Below are 13793 nucleotides of genomic sequence, written 5' to 3' on the forward strand. Positions count from 1 at the left end.
TGAGCATATGAAAATTGTATCAAATAATGATGAGGAATTTGTTCAAAACTACCTTCAGCATGCATTCAATTATGTTTAAAGAGAAACAAACACATATTAGTACATTTGTATATATCCATCCATATTTGTACACATGTGTAAAAACTATGTATTTTTAATCATGGTGATTTTTACAATAAGAATGCAATTAAACTTCGCCCAAATTTCACCCTCTGTGTCCATAGATGCATGGGTGTGAGTTTGGGTGTATGTATGTATATATATTATGTGTGTGTGATGTATATACAGGCCTATCTGATTTTATTGTGCTACCCTCTGTTGAGCTTCACAGATACCGCAGTGTTCGCAAATTGAAGGTTCGTGGCGACTGTGCATTGAGCAAGTCTGTAGGCATCACTTTGCCCACAGCATTCGCTCACTTCGTGTCTCTCTGTCACATTTTGGTAATTCTTGCAATATTTCAAACTTTTTCATTATTATTATCTTTGTTATGGCCATCTGTGATCAGTGATTCCAGTTCATTCAGATGATGGTTAGCATTTTTTAGCAATAAAATTGTATTTTTAAATTAAAGTATGTACTTTTTTTTAGACATAATGCTATTGCACATATAATAGACTACAGTATCATGTAAACATAACTTTTATATGCAATGGGAATCCAAAAAAATTATTTGACTCACTTCATTGTGATATTTGCTTTATTGTCGTGGTCTGGAACTGAATCCACAATATCTCTGGCATATGCCTGTGTATGTATACATATACAAACTGACATTTAGTTTCATACACAGCAAAAAGTTTACACTAAAATTGAATTATTCATATGTCATGTTTTGGATCTATTTTCATTTCTGTTTCCTAGACAGTTTGTCATTATCATGAAAAAATTTGCAAGATCTAAGTTTTAATAAATAAATAAATAAATAAATAAATATAAAGGGAAATATTGATGAAAGATTATTGATAACTATAAAAAATGCAAGTGCTTTCACCCTGGAGTTTTAATAGAATACAAGGGTTTGTATTTGATAGAATACACCTGGATCACAGTGTTAGACTGATGTACACATAAACTTTATTTATTTATTCAGTAATGTAGTCTGTTATATTTTTAATAATAAAATGTTAAGATTAAATTTTATTTTGTTTTGGGGTGGAGGGGAAGGAGAGGCAGAGGGAGAGGGAGAGAGAATCTTAAGCAGGCTCCATGCCCAGCCCGGAGCCCAACTCAGGGCTTGATGACCCTGTGATCATGACTTGAGCCAAAATTAAGAGTTGGATGCCCAACCGACTGAGCCACCTAGGCGCCCCAAGGTGAAATTTTAAATAAAAATATAGGTTAAATTTTTGAGAAGGAGAACAATCCTATATTTTCAGAGGCACACTTGTGTAGTTGTGATTCAATATTTGTTTAAGAATATATATGTATATGGGGCGCCTGCGTGGCTCAGTTGTTTAAGCGTCTGCCTTTGCCTTGGGTCGTGATCCCAGGGTCCTGGGATCAAGCCCTGCATCAGGCTGTCTGCTCAGCAGGGAGCCTGCTTCTCCCTCTCCCTCTGCCTGCCACTCTGCCTACTTGTGACTTCTTTCTCTTTGTTAAATAAGTAAATAAAATCTTTAAAAAAATATATATGTATATGGATTATACATATATGTTAGCATAATAAGGATTAGAAACTGTAAATCTTCAAATCATGATACCTGAGGGGTGGCATCATAGGCATTAAGTTTCAAGTTGTTAAATAAGTGTCTTATGAACTGAACATTTCTTCATTGAAATCCTAATATTTTTACTGAATGTGGCAATCCACAAACTCTTTGCCAATGCTTTACTAAAACTCAGGTCTTGAAAAATTGTAATGAAAATATGATACAAACCAGGACATACAAATACGTCTCATTTTAATGTAAACTTACTGTTGTGTATGAAGCTAAGTATACCTGTTTCTGAAATGAATGCATGAGTGTATGGATACTGAGTTTTTATGTGTGCGCTGAAACAAAATCCAAATGTTTATCAGTGGTAGTAACAGGTACTGTTTATGATAGCACTTTAGTCTTGATCAGCATGCGGTTATTTTCTGAATCCTTTGCAAGCACCATGTCTTAGCTACTTATGAGAAAATGCTATATAACTGATCCCGAAGACATAGTCACTAACATGCACATACACAATAACATCATAGGGAAGCCACTGAAGACCATGTAATAACATAGAACTTGCCTGTGTTCCAATGTTGAATGATGAAACCATGAAGCTAAATCATGTCCCCTCTGACTGGAATGTATACATATTTGAGTAGGTGTATCATTCCGGGTTTAGCATGCAGTCTTGAGAGCCATCTAGATACTTTTCTTAGGGTTCCAGACAAAGAATTCCTTCTCCCTAAATACACCAAGGCCTAGTGCCCTTGCCAGAGAATGGAGGAGGACTCCTAGGGAACTTGGGAAGTGAGCCAGGTCAAGAACCACTCGTATTGGTGCCTAGATTTGCTCTTCTCCAAGCCCTTAGGTGCAACCATTTTTTCCCCCTTAGGCCTGGATCCCTGAGGTTTGCTCCCTGATATCCCAAGACAATTTGGTCCCAAGAGAAAACACTGGAGCTATATCGTGCTGAGTGAAGAAAAAGTAGAAGGGCAAAGACTAGGTAAGTGGAAATTGAGTTCTTGAACATAAAAGATGCCTGATGATACTGTAGGTTTAGGCCCCAGTGTGATTGCAGATGGAAATCAAAAGCAAAATCACAATAGTGTGAGCAGGTTTCTTCAAACTGGGCCAGAAGCAAGGAAGCCATATTTTCTGCCGCCTTTGTCTCTGGTCATATTTTTTTCACACCGGTTGGGCGGGAGAAGAGGGCATGTGGGCAGTCTTAGGTAGAATTTCCGGAACAACACTGCCATCGTGAGGAAATCTCTGGAAAAAGCCCCAAGGCTGCTTCTCTGAAATGACTTTTACTTTGGAAAGGTCCATTCAGTGGGGAGGCTGAGGGGCCGGCCGGAGCTTGAGCTCAGTGCCTCCTCCAAAGGCCTACCTGGAGCTCTGGATAAAGGTGGGGTCCAGGTGTAGGAGGTGGCTGGTGGGGAGGCAAGGTCGCTAGCATCCGCCAGGAAGTCGGGGCACAGGAAGTCGTGGGGTGGGGTCTTGGTATTCGCCTTGTGTGGGCGGGACCAGAGGAAACCACTAACAGACAAAGTACTGGGCCTGTGGGTCTCCCAGCCCCCCTGAGCACGTGGCGTTCCCATGCCCTGGGACCTGGGCCCTTTTTGGTAGCAGAGCCTGAGCGCAGAGGACAGGACCGTTCCTGGAGGTGGCTTATAGCACGACCCAGTGTGCTTGCTGCAGGTCTCAGGTGCACCCAGATTGGAGCTGGGAGAGTCTGGAGACAAACGAAACTACCTGGCCAAGCCAAGTACTGTTAGCACTTCGGCTACAGGATCAGACTTTGCACAAACTGATGGGAACCAAAACCAAGTGAAGAGGATTGAAGATGAACCCACATTTCAAAAGTCCTTGTCCGCTGGAGGTGGCATTACCTGTGACCTCGCTTCACATCTTCATACTTGGCTGTTGCAGCAGGTACATTGTAAAAAGAAGCATGATTGTTTCTAGAAATGCAAAAACAGGTGGCAAAATTTTAAAACATGTCGAAATTCCAAAGAATATTTGATGATGCTTTAAAAAGCATTCAAGATACATGGCAGGACAACTTGTTTTAATGCTTAAAGTAGAAGGGAATTTGAACATTATTTTTTAAAAGTACACATATGTGCAAAGTGAAGAGATAATGCATGGCAAGGATATTTTTAAGTGGTTATTTCTTCTGATTGAGGTACCATTGGTTTTCTACTTTATAATTTCTCAAAATTTGAATGCTTTGCCAGTAGCAAGTATAACTTTTGTAATTTCTTCGAGTAGATAGGTCTTCTAGGGAAAAATATAAAAACATTTTCAAGCACTCAAAAATATATACTGATAGGCAAATATGCAAGCGGTTTAAGGTAGTGCTCAAGACTGTGCAAAACTGTACCCAGTATGCGTCCAGTTATGTTTAAAGAGAAGCATACCTGTGTGTGTGTAACATTTATTTACATATGCGTATATATGAATGTGTTTATATATATGTAAAATCAGACATTTTTAAAAAGCAATATATCCATAACTATGGTCCGTTTTATAGTAAGCATGCTTTTCAACGTGAAATTCTCAGTCAACATACTTATATACATATTTACATTTATGCAAAAGAAGACATTATTGACAAATTATAGCTGAATGTAAAGGGTGTGAACATACCACCTTAAAGTTTTCTTAGGATGCACACCTGGGTGACTGAATTTAAGAGACAACCAATTTCAACCTTCATTTTTGAATTATATTTTTCTTTACAGTTTGTAAGGAAAATTTTAAGGTTAAAAATTTGGTGTAAATTTTGAGAAGTATAAAAAAAGAAACCCTAGTGTTCTGGGAGATGAGTATTTATTATCTGTCCCAGTGTTAGTTGTAGGGAATATATATGGCATATATTAATGATTAGATAAGGCAAGTCTCAAAATAAGATTCCTGAATGGTCGCATTATAGACATTTGATGTCCTGTGTATGAATAAAACCGGATTAAATGAGAACCTAATTAATATTCTTAAGTAATGAGTCAATCAAGTAGTTCTTTGCAAGTATTTATTGTCTAAAATCCAGGTCTTCCAACTGTTTCATGATAATTTCAAACTACCCGGGAATCAAGTGAAAATTTTGAATCTAAAACATGATGCCTACATAAATCCAATTTAAATGTAAATTTATTGTAGTTTATTGCATAAACACAGAACTGTGTGTGTGTGTTGAAATAATAGAAGTAAACGTGTGAAAGGTTATCAGTGGTTATTTTCTGAACCCTTTGCAAACACCATGTTTTAGTTATGTATGAGAAACTGATCCCTAACAATTAGTGGCATGTACATATATAATAATAATAATTTAAAAATCATAGGAAGCCATTGAAAGTCATAATCACATGCATTGGAATATGGTTGTGTTCCATTGTTAAATGATGAAAACAGACAAAATTATGTCTCTTCTGACTGGAATTTATATATGTTCCAGTATATGTGTCACTCCAAGTGGAACACTGTATGGAAATCAGACTTGAGAGTGCTCTGGACCCTACTCTTAGGGTTCCAGCCGGATGGCTCCCTCCCACTCCACAGGCAAAGCCTGGTGCCTTCAGAGAAAATGGAGGAGGATTCCAGAGAATCTGGCAGTGAGACAAGTCAAGAACCACGTGGCCTGGTTCCTAGATTTGTTCTTCTCCATGCCCTTATTCCCATCATTTTCTTCACTCTCTTAGCCCTGGATCCCTAAGAATTAACCAACTGAAGCAAATAACATGGGAAAATGTTGGAGATCAAAGCTCAGTGAAGAGCAGACCTACAAAGCCTTGGTAGAATGGAAATGTAATTCTTGAAAACATGATTGATGAGTGTAGGTGGCTTAGCCTCTGATTTTTGAGGGAAACTAGGAGCTAAAGCTCATCTGGCCAGTAGATTTCCCCCAAACTGGGCAAATGGCTAGACAACTTTGTTTCCTGACTCCTTTCTTTGTCTCTTGGTGGCTTTTTTTTTCATATCGAATGGGCGGGAGTGGAGGGCCCCCCTGGGGAGCTGGGTTAATTGGTTTTTTCCCAGAGCGATACTGCCACCAAGAGGAAGTGGTTTGACAAAACCCACTGGTGTTAGAACTGTGAGGCCTGGCAGTTGAGAAAGGTTTAAGAGGTTGAGTGGACTCTGGCCTTGAGCTGGGCCTCCTTCTCTTCAAATCTGAAGCAGCTGGGTCTAGTTGTCCTTGAGGCTGTTCTTGGCGGAGGGGGGATTTGAAGATATTTGCGAAAACATGCCTCAGTGGTCAGGTACCCTATGAAGGTATAAGGTGCCCTCTGACCTCATTACTCTGCTTCAGCTAAGCAGATAGCTGAGAAATCCTGCATTAGATGACTAAGCTGCCTGTTTGGAGTTAATAGTTTGGCTTGCCCATAGGCTAGACCGGGGAAGCTAGATGGGTGAAGACAGCGCTCCATATCTGAAGTTAGAATTGTGGGTGACAGGCGAGGTAGCCCTAGTCCTGGACTTCCTCAAATTCAGGAATTTTGTGTTTACATATTTCGGTTTACATGAAGAGAAAATATTTGGCCAGGGGATGGAAGCCTAAAGCAATAGCACCTTTCTGAGTCCAGGAATTCAAGCATGGTACCATGACCAGTAACAGGAGATTGTAACTATTGCCAAGCCTAACTACCGCTCAGCTCTTGATACGCATTTCAGATCAAAAGCTATGTCAACATGAAAAATTAAAAAAAAAAAAGAAAAAAAACACCTAGTAGGAAAAATGGCAAAGAAAATAGCAGGCACGTCCCAGACAATAAAAGGCGTGCAACACGGGGCACCTGGGTGGCTCAGTTGTTAAGCGTCTGCCTTCAGCTTGGGTCATGATCCCAGGGTCCTGGGATCGAGCCCCACTTTGGGCTCCCTGCTTGGCGGGGAGTCTGCTTCTCTCTCTCCCACTGCCCCTGCTTGTGTTCCCTCTCTCTCTGTGTCTCTCTCTGTCAAATAAATAAAATCTTTAAAAAAAAAACAAAGGGCATGCAACTCAAACTCACCAGTACCACATTAAATTGTAGTTTGACATAGTCTCCCATAATGCCCTCCATTCTTCATCATAACCCTAAGCAAGCCACTGAAAATGAATCCATTATCACCCAGGTTGTGTAATGATTTGTAGAACTGGACAGGCTCCTACCAGGTGAGAAGCATTGTCAGTTGGCTCAACTCTTTGGAGGTCAGTTGGTTGACATCAGTTCATCTTTCACATGGGAATATTCTTTGTCCAGAGACTTTGACTCTCAAAAGTGATCACATAGCCACATTCCCACAGGAAAGCAGAGAGCTGGGGCCAGGGAGGATTGTTGAGGTTTCCTTTGCAAGAGTGGATAGCAGGGAGGGGCAAAGGGTCCGTTTTCTGGGTTCAGCTACAACGGTTAGTCTTTGTAAGCCCTTGGAAAGATTGAAATCCATTCTCTGAGTCTTTATCAGGAGAGATGTCCATAACCTTGATTCCAGGAAGAAAAAGCAAAGTGTTGGAACTTTGGGATCAAACCATCCTAGGTGTCTAATACAAATGAAATGGAAAAATAAAGCCTGTCTTTCTCTGCTTATTACCTACATGATTAATTCAAGTTGAAGATATAAAAACATAAGGATTAAAAAAAGTGAATAGGCACAAGCGAAGTATCTGGAAAGCATACAAACAGCTAACAATGACTAACTTTCTAGAGTGATGTTTCCAATGGCTAGCCTTCAAGTTTTAGTTTTATACTTGTCTAAAATCTCCAAATGTTGAAAGTGGGAAAAGCTGGTATTCGAAAATTAAAAAAAAAAAAAAATTCAAGAAACCAACATTATAGCAATATGCAGTTAAGAAAAGAGGGTATCAAGAGATCAATTTTTCTTTTAAAAATGTGCACAGGTCTATGTCCATGCAAGATTTAAAGGCCTCAGACTGTTATGCAAACAGAATGGTATTTCCAAATTCTGCGTAACAGAAAATACAAATTTCTGAAGCATATTTTTTTTTAAGATTTATTTATTAGAGAAAGAGGTTGAGTGTATGCGTATGAGCTTGGGGGAGGAGCAGAGGGAGAGGGAGAAGCAGACTCCCCACTGAGCAGGGAGGCCCAACGTGGGGCTGGATCCCAGGACCCTGGGACCATGACCTGAGCCAAAGGCAGCTGCTTAACCGACTGAGCAACCCGGGTGCCTCTCTAAAGCATATTTGATGTCATATGAAGAGGCTTATGTGATAGAAGACCTGAGAAAACATTAATAGAAGGAAGCAACTTAAACTGTAAGGGTATTCCGTATGTATCATGAAGTCCAAATACCAGCAAATCCTGACAGTCTGCACACATGTGCCCACACATAGCCAGTTATGTAATATATATAAAAGAGCAGAATGGAGTAGATCCAATATCAGTGACATTTATTGAGTTCCAGTGAGTTAGAGTATCATTTCTTTGTTTCCTATTTGCTCAGTTTACCGATTCTTTTCCAGATGCAAGTTATTCTTATAATTTGATCAACAATGAAGGAATACTATGTGATTTAACATCATCAGGTTGTTCATGAATAGTAAATGCTGTTGGCAAGTACCCACTGTCCAATGTTGGGTCAAAAATTCATGCCACCAAACTCCATGTACAGTGTGAAGAGGCTGGATTTGAAGACATAGAAACATTTAGAGTTTGTGTGTGTGTATGTGTGTGTGTGTGTGTGTGTGTGTGTGTGTGTGTGTGTGTGTGTATAGCATTGTGCTGGGGAATATGGGGATATAATGATGAGATGTAGACTAAATCTATTTAGCTCTCATGAATAATTGTATATCACTTATAACATATAAACCAACATACTCATCAAGCTGCTTATTGATAGTGGTTCCCTTGTGAAAGAGGGATCTGGAATAAAGTGTTTCCATTTGTTCTTGACAGACTGTATATTCTAAGATATTTTTCAAGAAGCCAATAATATATCTGTAATTTGAGAACCAATCCAGAACAAATATGTACAGAAGAAGTTACTGATGTAAACCTGATTTGTTGGTCATTTGAGACCTAATGTGTTTATATCTCTAATTGCTCAGAGAAAACAAGAGGATTCAGGACACCCTGTTTTGAAAACCCTTGTCTGCTTGAGTGATATTACTTGTGATTTTACTGCACTTTATACATGGCTAATGTATCTGGCAATTTTGGAAGCAGGAATGCTTAATTCTAAGAAATGCAAAAAGATGAGAGGCAACATTAGAAATTGGAAGTATTCCGGGGCGCCTGGGTGGCTCAGTTGTTAAGTGTCTGCCTTCTGCTCAGGTCATGATCCCGGGGTCCTGGGATCGAGCCCCGCATCGGGCTCCCTGCTCCGCGGGAAGCCTGCTTCTCCCTCTCCCACTCCCCCTGCTTGTGTTCCCTCTCTCGCTGTCTCTCTCTCTCTGTCAAATAAATAAATAAAATCTTTTTTAAAAAAAGAAATTGGAAGTATTCCAAGGAATATTTAATGATATTTGCACAGAACTCTATAATTGGTGATGAAAGTATGTTTGAACACTTGAGGTACAAAGGAACTGAGATTTTAGGTTAAAAAATATATGAGCACAGGAAGGATGTGAGAATGTATGGCAAAAACAGTTTAGAAGTTGTTTCTTCTAGTTTTGATTGGTGCCATTGATTTTGGCTTTATAATTTCTCAAAATGTTAACAGGTTGCCAACAGCAGGTGTCACTCTCTTAATTTCTTGGGAGACCTCTTTCTAGAATAAAATGTAAAGAAATTTCAAATTGGGGAAAATATATATTGATAGGGACCATGCAATTTATATTAGGTTATGCAGAAGATTTGGTGCAAAACTACACCCAATCTGAGTCAAATTGTAATCAAGGAGAAACGTGTGTGTGTGTGTCTATTAAGTAAATGGGGCAATAAGAAGCATTTTTTGTAATTTATTTACTAAACCGAAGACTTGCAAATTTTATATAATATTCTCAAAATGCCAGGAATCAGGAAAAATTTCTTATGCAAACTAATGTACTTATAACATCCAATTTTAATATAAATTTATTGTTTATGAATGTACATATAGAACTCTGTATTGCAAGGAGTGGAAAGACATCATCCAAAAGGTTATCAGTGGTCATAGTAAGTTTTATGGCAGTGCTTTAATCTTGATCAACACATGATTATTTTTGAATCCTTGGCAAGCATGTCTTAGTCACTGATGAAAATGGTTTTCATACTGATCTCTAGGAGATAAATGGTAACACACATACACCCTCAATAAAGTCAAAAGAGAGAAACTGAAGGTCATTTAGTGACATGGGCAAGTGCTTGTGATCCAAATGGTAAATGGGAGCCTGAGACAAAATTCTGAGTAACCTCTGATTGGAATATATATATCCTGCCATGTGGGGCAGTGGACGGCAGATAGTGATGAAAGCAATGTGGGCCACTCCTCTTAAGGCCCCAGCAAATGGCTGCCCACTATTCAACACATGCCTACATCTTTACCCAGAAAATGTAGAATTCCTTAAGAGCAGTAGAGATGAGCCAGGCAAGGAAACATGGATTGATACCTAGAGATGCCGTCCTGGTTGAATTTCCAGCATTTTCTTTTTCTGTGTAGGCCTGGATCCTTGAAAATTGCCCCAGAACTAGACAACTTGACAAAGGGAAAATGCTGTAGATGTAATGCTGTGTGAACGAGAACAAAACTATGAAGACAAGGCCTAGTGGAAACTGAATTCTTGAAAAGAGAAGAGGCCTGGTAAGAGTGGTTAGTTTTAGGCCCCAGTTTTATTTCAGACGAAAACCAAAGCTAAAGTGCCTCATTGCGAGCAGGTTTTCTTAAACCGCGCAAGATGCTAGGTAACCGTATTTTCGGGCGCCTTTGCAGCTTAGTAGCGTTTTTTCAGACAGGATGGGCGGGTGAAGAGGACCTGAGGGAAGGAGGCCGACTGTTTGCTGGCAAAGCTGGTGCACTACTGCCATCCTGAGGAAATCGTTTAAAAACAACCTCCGCCATTATGGCTGTTTCCGTGAGGACTTTCGGTTTAGAGAGGTGCGTTCAGTGGGGAGGCTAAGCAAGCCCTGGCCCCGAATTGGGCCTCTCTAGTTTCTGGGAGTTATTCCAGGCGCTCTGGCCAAAGGCCTGATAACCATATGACAAAGGTGAGGTCCGGGAGTAGGAACTGGTCCATGGGGAGGCAGGCCTGAACTAGCCGCTGCTGGGCCAGGAAGCCCCTGCGCCGGAAGTTGTGGGGGCAGGGCTTTGGTTTCTTCCGAGTGTAAGTGAATTTAGAAGAAGGGCCTGGGGTCTCAGTACAGGCCTTGTTGACGTTTGTCTCGTGTCCCTGCCCTTCAGAGGGTGATGCAAGCCTGTTCAGTGTCCTGGAGCCTTAGAATCTGAGCTCCCTGTGCTAGCAGCACCGCAGTGTGTAAAACAGTCTAGTTTGAGGCAGATGTGCTTGCTGGGGGATCTCAGATACAAGATTCCAAAACCTACTGCTTGAGCAAGGAGGACAAATGGAGAAGCATTGGACGCCATCCTGCCAAGCCAAGAAGACCCCAAACTGCTGCTAGGGGATCAGAGGCATACACACATAGGGGTCAAAAACATACAAGGAAGGCTAGAAGCAATTCTCTTGAGCTTCAGAGGCAGCAAAGGCAGTTGCTTGCATCTGGTTTCTCAAATCTCAGGCAAAGGCCTGCCAACAGAGCTCTACTCTCATCTCAGTTCTCTTGCTGGGCTTGGGGGAGAGGGAGGACTTAAAGCTTTAGTTGTCCCAGAGGATGCTGAGGTCCTTGAAGCCTAGCTATTCTCCTCATACTTGCTCTTCTCTGTCACTGCTTCATAAGTTCCAGACGAAGATTCCTAATAAGCTTGATGAGAGTCTTTGGGTGTTGAACACTCTCAGACCCATATTTCTTCCTTCCAAGATAGTGACGGGTGCCTAGAATCTCTTGGGATTCTGCCCTAATTGAGGACCAGCCTGGTGCCCTTCTTCTTTCCTTACTCCGCCTGCGTTTGACCTTTTAGAGTAGTTGAAGGTGATTTTGTCTTATGCTTGGGTGGTAGCTTCCTATGACTGAAAATAATCGTTTCTGTTCGTGCTCCATTTACCAATGGCAAATGGGTAAAGAAATTAAAGAGACAATTTCCAAAAGAAGAAATCCAACTGTTCATAAGTGAAAAGACACTCAAATTTACTAGTGTTCAGGAAGCTGCAATGGTCAACAAACATTGTGTTTATGTGTATATCATTAGTTTATAAATACAGTGCCAGTGCTTGCATATATTTATTTGGCTATGCATACATATGTATGTTATGCATATATATGTGTGTGTGCATACTAGGTTATATATAATTTCTTACTATGTGCAGGCATGTATTTATACATGTATGTGTACATATGTATATGTGTATATATGTACATAAACACACACAAATAAATTTTGTTAAGTCTTTTTTCCCCAAGGCCTAGAGCAAAGTCTGGAACTTGGCAGGAACTAATTACATATTTTCTGAATGAATATATGATTGCTTACACGTATTGAGAGATCTGGAGTGAAAAACATCAAAGTGCAAATAGTAGTTACCATACTACCATATACTGCTTAGGAATGGGTGATTGTGCCCCTTTTTATTTTTATTATTTTGGTTACTTTTTTTTTTTACAAGAAAATGTGCTTTTGAAAAAAATTAAGGAACATTTATTTCAATATACTTAAAAATAAACTCCCAGGTTATTAAATATCATCAGTAATCAGTCATTTTTAAAATGCATATCTATTTTATGCTTGTCTATTTCTCTTATAGATATTTTAATAGTTTTAAAAATTAAGCTTTGCATTAAAAAAATTGTCTTCTGAAGACTACGGACATTGTGAAAAGTTAATGATGTCAAGAGAGTGTGAAATTGAAATTCAAGTTTTCCCCACAAATAATAATACACATCTAACCCACCCATACAGATAATATGTAAGAAAAGAATAGAGCAAAACAAAACCTATCAGTGCCTATATTAAGATGATACGATCATGGGTGTTCTTTAAGTGCTCCCTGGTAATAACTTAGTTTCATGGTGCTTATATTACATGTGATTTAGGCCAAATGTAAAGCGATTCCCAAATTAAGAATTATTTTGCTTACAAAATAAGAATGGTTTTAAGAATTATTATTCTCAAAATAATTAAGAATTATTAAGCTTACAAAGGGTATTACATTACATGGAAAAGTACTCATGATACAATATAAGATGCAACCAAGGTAAGATTTCTAGGTAACCTGGCAAGTTGAACACTGGCATCTAATTTTTTCTCCTAATTCCCCTCCAAAGTGGAGACAAAGAGATTTTTCTAAAAGGTATAAACTCAGTACAAAAAAGTAAGAGAAGAGACATCAGAAATATTTAGAAGCTGAAAGCAGATGGAAAATGGTAAATGAATAGTAGACAAGAGAAAAATTAATCCTGTTATAGTAGAAGGGAAAGTAGAGAACTAACCTGATTTAAACCGAACCAGACTTTCACTGTGTTCAAATTATACCTCAACCAACCTGACGGTGCCTCTCCCAAAGGAGGAGGAGGAATAGAAAGATGATGAAGAGGAGCAGTAAGAAGGAGGGAAGGCAATTGTGACATAAAATGAGAAGATTATCATATAATGAGAAGATCAGAGTGCCTCCCTACCCAAAGAAAATACAGGTGGTTATTCTCTAAAAAGGCTAAAATAAGGATTCTCTGGACTGAGGACCAGCACACACAGTGGCTGGCTGGGTCACCTTACTGGAAACAGGACCAGTAAGTGAGGCTGTGCATGCTAGATGCTAATAAACACAGTCCTCTTCTCCATTTGGTTTCTCGAACACGAGCAACAAAGCCTTTCCCCTCCAGAGGGAAGGATGGTTAAAGCCTTCTCTGGGGAATTAAACTTCCAAGCCAGATCACTCTACAGTGAAGTCCAGAAGCACTATATCATCACTCAGAGTTTCCAGACATCATTTAAATCAGTCTAGGATTGAGTAGAAAACTGAGGACTCTCAGGAATCTAAAAGGAGCCATAACAAAAAAGGTATGGACCAAAACATAGAAGAACTGTCTTGGAGAAGACCAACTTAAAGGACGAAGAGAACTTTAAAAATTAACTATTATCAGTGTGGTCAAACAGGCCAGAGGTAATACTGCAGCTGTGATAGAAGAA

General features: G+C 39.6%; 1 long non-coding RNA gene across 1 annotated transcript in view; it reads left to right on the forward strand.

Annotated features, from left to right (window-relative positions):
* The first annotated feature begins 3040 nt into the window (after nucleotides 1–3040).
* LOC141370369 (uncharacterized) overlaps nucleotides 3041–13793 on the forward strand; it is a 169398-nt gene continuing 158645 nt past the window's right edge. Inside the window, exon 1 of the long non-coding RNA XR_012374358.1 lies at nucleotides 3041–3578. This is a non-coding gene — a long non-coding RNA (uncharacterized lncRNA). The remainder of the gene's footprint in view (nucleotides 3579–13793) is intronic.

Source organism: Callorhinus ursinus, unplaced genomic scaffold, assembly GCF_003265705.2.
Source record: "Callorhinus ursinus isolate GAN/ISIS: 27379988/994484 unplaced genomic scaffold, GSC_fseal_2.0 scaffold33, whole genome shotgun sequence".
In the NCBI taxonomy this organism is placed as follows: Eukaryota; Metazoa; Chordata; class Mammalia; order Carnivora; family Otariidae; genus Callorhinus; species Callorhinus ursinus.